The 7,733-nt window shown below is 32.9% G+C and overlaps 2 pseudogenes; both read left to right on the top strand.

Annotated features, from left to right (window-relative positions):
* Positions 1 to 1,541: 1,541 nt before the first annotated feature.
* On the top strand, positions 1,542 to 2,017 carry LOC149169683 (polyadenylate-binding protein 8-like; annotated as a pseudogene).
* A 4,819-nt stretch (positions 2,018 to 6,836) lies between these two features.
* On the top strand, positions 6,837 to 7,370 carry LOC149169682 (polyadenylate-binding protein 4-like; annotated as a pseudogene).
* Positions 7,371 to 7,733: the final 363 nt, after the last annotated feature.

Below are 7,733 nucleotides of genomic sequence, written 5' to 3'. Positions count from 1 at the left end.
TAATTGTTTTCATATATATATATACCCTAAGAAGGGGTCCACTAATTCTTCTCTCCCTCCCAACCACTCTATATCAACCCAATTAAGATTATATACCTCGCTTATATTAAAAAATATAAAACAAATTGATATGTATCTCATGCCATTAACGTCCTAGATGTCCGTCACCACTGCCACGATGCCCACCACATCCGCCACCTAATCCAAAACCTCCCTACACGCCTCTGCGACCACTAAAACCACGCCCCAACCCACCACCAGGTCCCCCTGCTCTTCCCCCGCCTCCTCCGCCGCCACCACCAGCCATTCTTGCCTATATCTCTTCTATGGGCACCCTGTTGCTGTTGACTTCAACGACGATTAACATCGACTATAGCCCTAACTAATTTTAGTTGGGGAGTGGCGGGGCGAATAATATAAATATATTCTTATCTTGCTACGTGTATTTTTCTAAAAGGAGTAGCCAGACGGTAACTGCCATGACAAACATTGGCCCCTTCTCCCCCACAAGGCTTTTTTCATCCTAGTAAATTTCATGTAACCAACTATGTTCATATCAATTCCCCATGAAGAAACCCTCACGCTGGAGGTGGCCGCTAATCGTAAACCACACTCAATAAAATCCACATTAAACTTTATTTTAATTTTTTATATTATATGCAACATCTAAATTTAACCCTTTATATAATATTTCACCTATTATGATTAGGTGTATATTATTAGTTTATTTTAATACCTAAATATTTATTACTAAATACTTTAATTTTTTTATTATTATTTTTATTTAAAATAAAAGAATTTTTGAAATACGCTTACCAAAATTACTTAGACTTAATATATTTTAGACACTTTTTACATCTATCTTTTTAATAAACGTCACTTTGATACCTTAAAAAAAATATTTAATATTCTAAATACTAGTTACATATCTTATAATTAAACAAATAATTTTTTAGGGTAGATGTTGCAATAATTAAACAAATAATTTTTTACGGTAGATGTTGCAATAAATTTTCATAAGTTATGTAGTTATAACAATGTGCCAAAAAACAATTTAAAAGCAAGGAAATTGAGGTACTTGGTATATACATGTTTTTGTTAAAACTTGCTTTTGGTGTGTCTATTAATTTTAAGAGTATGTTTTTATTGGTTAGGAAGTTGTTGAAACCTAGTCAGTTGGGGGATTCTCTCCAACTAGTTAGCCTTCCAAATTGGAGTGTGGTTGAAATATTCCCTCAATCAATTGAGTTTGTGTCCAAAAAAGTTTGTGTATCTTGAGACAACACTTCATGTATTTATGTGCAACATTTTTTTAATAATGAAAAGTGCGCTTATGTAATTTTATTTTGGTGTCAGAGTAGGATTGGGCTTACTTCCTCATGGGAGGGCCTAGGGACATGGGAAGAGTAGATTTCCTATAGTGAATTTTGTGATTGTTTGTTTATCCATTGTTTTAAAGAGAATTTCCACCAGCGAAGAGCAACGAACAGGAAATGGTTCCTGTTGGATTTGCAAGTGGTGTAACACTCATATGAAAAAAATTACAACAACAACTACCACTAATACAATAGTAGATGCTACCTCATGGTAATCGCCTATATTGTTATCCACTTGGAAGGAATGTCAATGAAACTCGTTTATCTAGTGCCGCAAGAGGAATATGTCCTTTACCATTAGACATGGGTATGTGCAACTAAGACAACCATTTCACAACCTATACCTATCAGATCTTTGGCTTCAGCTCTTCCAAATGCAACTCTGTAATAACAATGAACAATGGTTGGAGAAAGCATGTATTCTTTGGTGGATCAGTGGGAACATGATCATGCTGCCAAAATTATTGTTATGCTTTTAGAAATGGACCAAATTGAGGTTATTTATTTTTTTCGAGTCGCCTAAAGCCTTGATGGATAAAGTTTCAAAAGCGATGGAGATTCTACAGAATGTGGGACAAGCTCAACTAAATCCATTTAATTAGGTTGTGGTTTTATCTTTGAAAGATACACTTGTGCCATAATGTCATGTTTCTTAGGGTTCTATATTTGTCTACTACTAGTATAACAAGGTTTCCAATCTCAATGGGGGAGCTTAGACTGATTGAGTTCCTTGATTTGAGTGGTTGTTGGGAATTGATAGAATTTCCTGAGAGCATTGGTAATTTTTCAGTGCTTCAATTTTTGAATCTTGACTTTCATGTGTAGTTGAAGGCTTTCCCAATGCAATAAGAGGGCTTAAAGAGTTAAAGCACATCACTTTAAGATGGTGTTGTAAGATGGTGGTAAATTCACATGGTATCAGACAACTCACTTAATTGAATCAATTGGTCTTGCCCATAACTTTGGATCTTGCAAGGGATACTAGTGTAGATGATCTCATAAATCTTACAAATATGAAGATATTGGAAGCATCTCTAATGTCAAATTTTTTAAGGTGGAAACCAAGGTAATTTTCATCCCTTTTTATGAGATAGCTTGATAGGTGATGGCTAGCCTATTGGTAATACAATGTTTCCCAAAACTATCCAAAAATAAAAAACCATTAATAAAAATAGCTAAAATCACAAGAATTGTGATGACACCATTCGAAAAGATCTTGTAGCTAGATAAGGTTTATGAAGTAGTTGTTCCAAGAGCATGAAGATCTCTCGCATGCTTGGGTACATGGTAGAAACATCTCGCTAAGACAAAGCCAATAGAACACATCTTAAATCTAAGACACAAACAATAGAACACTTGTTAAATATAATATAAAAAGATGTAAGTTGTAGAAATTGATTATCATGTCTTTCGCAATGGGTGTGGAGAATGCACATTGAGTCCCAAACTACACCTACCCTAAGGTTGATCTTAGATATTGGAAACCAAGGGTTTATTTCCGATCAAATCTAAGCCATTACACGTCAAAAGAAATGTAAATTTACAACATGCATTGGAATCACTCCTCTCTACCTAGTCAGAGGTTTTATGCCATCTCAATGAATCAAATAACCATCAAAGGAGGTAGGATTTGGGAATAGCACCTCAACCCTATGTGTTTATTAATCATTGTCTTGAGAGTACAAAAATGGGTCGATGCTGCCAACTTTGGACCATGATCTATTGAGGCCTCCACCTAATAATAGACATATCGGCAATTTATAATGAGAACCTTCAAATCATAGAGTTAAAGGATTCCATATGTACATACATATTCTCTAAACCCTCAACAATATTAACCAAAGCCCATTCAAATTTCATTAAAACTAAATAAAAATTAAGATTCAACGATGAAGGAAACTGACTATGATATTATGAAAACTTTTTCTGTTACTCACAATATTGTAAAAATATATAGAGAAGTCATTCATTTATAGCAAACTGACTTTGACACTGTTATTCACAATATTGTAAAAATACATAGAGAAATTTTTCATTTATAACAATAAAAACAATAGATTGATTAAAAATAACTATGATAATTAGATAGATAAAAACTCTACATAAAATTACAATTTACAAAACTTAACTCATAAAAAAGTGCACGTTGGAAAAAACTAACATTAACAATTCAACTAAAACTTAAAAAAATAAAAATAAAAAAATAAAAAATAAAAATCATCATCTTATTTTCAACCAATCACCGAATTAACCCATATATCTACATTAACAAATTTATAATTTATCTTTTTTAATACAATCAATTTCCCTCAAAATTTTCTCTAGATTTTTTAATCGAATCTATCTTCAATATCAACCAATGAAACGGTATACAATCAACATTAAATCGCCTTCAAAATATTATTTTTTAACCCTTCTTTCAAAGAACGCTTCATCGAAGTGGTGGGTTATAGCCTTCAAAATCTTATTTTTTAACCCTTCTTTCAAAGAACGCTTCATCGAAGTGGTGGGTTATAAATGTTAAAAATACTTTGGATTGCTCAATCTCTATTTCTTTTTGATAATGTTATAAAAATGGAGATTAGGAGCTGAGAGGAGGTGGTGGGTTTCATGAACAATAAAAATATTTTGGATTGATGAATCCCTTTTGGAGGAGATGATGCGTCCTTTTTGATAAATGTTTTCTCTTTAGCATTATCCTTGCATTTAAATTTTAATATTTGCACTCCAACTCTGTTAGGCTTTTTTCCAATTCGTTCTCAATTCACGTATTTAGTTTCAAATATATTTTCTGTTTAATCTTTTTATGAAAACCTTAGAATGAAGCACGTAAAAAAACAATATTGATTTGGAACATTATTTTCTAGGCTAGTTTTTTTAAATTTGATGATTCATTGCAAATGGTTCACCTAATAGACTTTAGCATGTATTAATTTTTTTGGGCAATATATAAATATAAAAGTTTTATTTTGAAAGCACCTGTAAATAAATTTGATTAAATTTATTATTAATATAAGTATTAACATAATGTTTATATTCATAAAAATAATCTATAATTATTTAATTATTTATATTTTCTAGTTAAGAGGTTCATTTTACAGTACATTATAGGAGTGATGTGTAAGTTAAAAGTTAAAAGTGATATGGGGATGAGTGCAAACATTTAATTGTTTTCTCAATTAATAATAAAAAGTTAAAGCAATAAAAACTAATTTCTTATATTTTGACATAGTTATTAATTTGTGCTTTGTTAAAATACCGTGGCTTATCAATACCACATGCCCAAAAACCATAACTTATTTCACAACCAAAATATTTATAACAATATGACAAGATTCTTAATCATGGATATCCACCCCCACTTTACCATGGATATTATTAACTTGTAAAAAAATAGGATTTGTTACAATACCTCCAGAAAGGAGAGATTGATAACTGATAGTAACCGTCTAAAAGTTCAAGAATTTGTTTTAGACCTCTCCATGAATTTCCAAGATTCACCCAAAATCCTTCATTCATTTAATAATAAAAATAATTACTTAAGTATCGAGTTTCATTTTGACTTTTCAACTAAACCTTTGTTGAAATCTTATATAATAAAAAAAAATAAAAAAAATAACAAATATTCACAATAACTGAAGATAATACACTTTTCTTGTGATTAAATTATGACATATTATTCGTACAAATATCACTATCTAACACATAAGCAAACATAAACTTAAAAATATTCACAATAACTGAAGATAATACACTTTTCTTGTGGTTAAACTATGACATATTATTCTTACAAATATCACCATCTAACACATAAGCGAACATAAACTTAAAAATATATATATTGTTTAATTAATTGTTTTCATATATATATATATACCCTAAGAAGGGGTCCACTAATTCTTCTCTCCCTCGCAATCACTCTATATCAACCCAATTAAGATTATATACCTCGCTTATATTAAAAGAAATAAAACAAATTGATATGAATCTGATGCCATTAACGTCCTAGATGTCCGTCACCACGGCCACGATGCCCACCACATCCGCCACCTAATCCAAGACCTCCCTACACGCCTCTGCGACCACTAAAACCACGCCCCAACCCACAACCAGGTCCCCCTGCTCTTCCCCCACTTAATCCAAGACCTCCTTACACGCCTCTGCGACCACTAAAACCACGCCCCAACTCACCACCAAGTCCTCCTGCTCTTTCCCACCTCCTCCTCCTACCTCCTCCTCCTGCTCTTCCCCACCTCCTCCTCCTCCGCCACCGCCACCGCCACCACCAGCCATTCTTACCTATATATATATGGTCTTGCCTTCTCTCTCGCTGTATCTCCTTTATGGGCACCCTGTTGCTGTTGACTTCAACGACCATTCAACATCGATTATGGCCCCAACTAATTTTAGTTGGGGACTGGCGGTGCGAATATTATAAATATATTCTTATCTTGCTACTATATTCTTCTGAAAAGGGTACCCAGGTGGTAACTGCTATGACAAACATTGGCCCCATCTCCCTACAAGTCTTTTCATCCTAATAAATTTCATGTAACCAACTATGTTTGTAACAATTCCCAAGGAAGAAACCCTCACGGTGGAGGTGGCCAGTAATCGTAAACCACACTCAATAAATTCCACATTAAACTTTATTTTACTTTTTTATATTATATGCAACATCTAAATTTAACCATTTATATAATAATTCACCTATTATGATTAGGTGTATATTATTCGTTTATTTTAATACCTAAATATTACTACATATTTTATTTTTTTATTATTATTTTTATTTAAAAAAAAAAAAAAATTGAAATACGCTTGCCAAAATTACTTTAATATATTTTAGACATTTTTTACATCTATATTTTTAATAAACATCACTTTGATACCTTAAAAAAATCCGAAAAATATTTAATATTCCAAATACTAGTTACGTATCTTATAATTAAACAAATAATTTTTTACTTGCAATAAATTTTCATAAGCTATGTAGTTATAACAATGTGCCAAAAAACAATTTAAAAGCAAGGAAATTGAGGTACTTGGTATATACATGTTTTTGTTAGAGCTTGCTTTTGGTGTGCTTATTAGTTTTAGGAGTATGTTCTTATTGATTAGGAAGTTGTTGAAACCTAGTCAACTGGGGGATGCTCTCCAACTAGTTAGCCTCCCAGATTGGAGTGTGGTTGAAATATTCCCCCAATCATTTGAGTTTGTGTCCAAAAAAGTTTGTGTATCTTGAGACAACACTTCATGTATTTATGTGCAACATTTATTTATTAATGAAAAGTGCGCTTATGTAATTTTATTTTGGTGTCAGAGTAGGCTTGGGCTTACTTCCTCATGGGAGGGCCTAGGGAAATGGGAAGAGTAGATTTCCTATAGTGAATTTTGTGATTGTTTGTTTATCCATTGTTTTAAAGAGAATTTCCACCAGTGAAGAGCAATGAACAAGAAATGGTTCTTGTTGGATTTGCAAGTGGTGTAGCACTCATATGAAAAAAACTACAACAACAGCTACCACTAATTCAATAGTAGATGCTACCTCATGGTAGTCGCCTATATTGTTATCCACTTGGAAGGAATGTCAATGAAACTCCTTTATCTAGTGCTGAGAGAGGGATATGTCCTTTACCATTAGACATAGGAAACCTTCCTTTATGTCCAACTAAGACAACCATTTCACAACCTATACCTATCAAATCTTTGGCTTCGGCTCTTCCAAATGCAACTCTGTAATAACAATGAACAATGGTTGGAGAAAGCATGTATTCTTTGGTGGATCAGTGGGAACATGATCATGCAGCCAAAATTATTGTTATGCTTTTAGAAATGGACCAAATTGAGGTTATTGATTTGTTCGAGTCTCCTAAAGCCTTGATGGATAAAGTTTCAAAAGCGATGGAGATTCTACAGAATGTGGCACAAGCTCAAGTAAATCCATTTAATTAGCTTGCGGTGTTATCTTTGAAAGATACACTTGTGTCATAATGTCATGTTTCTTAGGGTTCTATATTTGTCTACTACTAGTATAACAAGGTTTCCAATCTCAATGGAGGAGCTTAGACTGATTGAGTTCCTTGATTTGAGTGGTTGTTGGGAATTGATAGAATTTCCTGAGAGCATTGGTAACGTTTCAGTGCTTCAATTTTTGAATCTTGACTTTCATGTGTAGTTGAAGGCTTTCCCAGTGCAATAAGAGGGCTTAAAGAGTTAAAGCACATCACTTTAAGATGGTGTTGTAAGATGGTGGTAAATTCACATGGTATCAGACAACTCACTTAATTGAATCAATTGGTCTTGCCCATAACTTTGGATCTTGCAAGTGATACTAGTGTAGGTGATCTCATAAAT

This window comes from Pinus tabuliformis, chromosome 4_2 (assembly GCF_031772625.1).
Source record: "Pinus tabuliformis cultivar Carrire ecotype Pingquan chromosome 4_2, CPIR1, whole genome shotgun sequence".
NCBI classification, from domain to species: Eukaryota; Viridiplantae; Streptophyta; class Pinopsida; order Pinales; family Pinaceae; genus Pinus; species Pinus tabuliformis.
The sequence above is the reverse complement of the archived record's forward strand: the minus strand, read 5'-3'. Positions and strand labels throughout refer to the sequence as shown.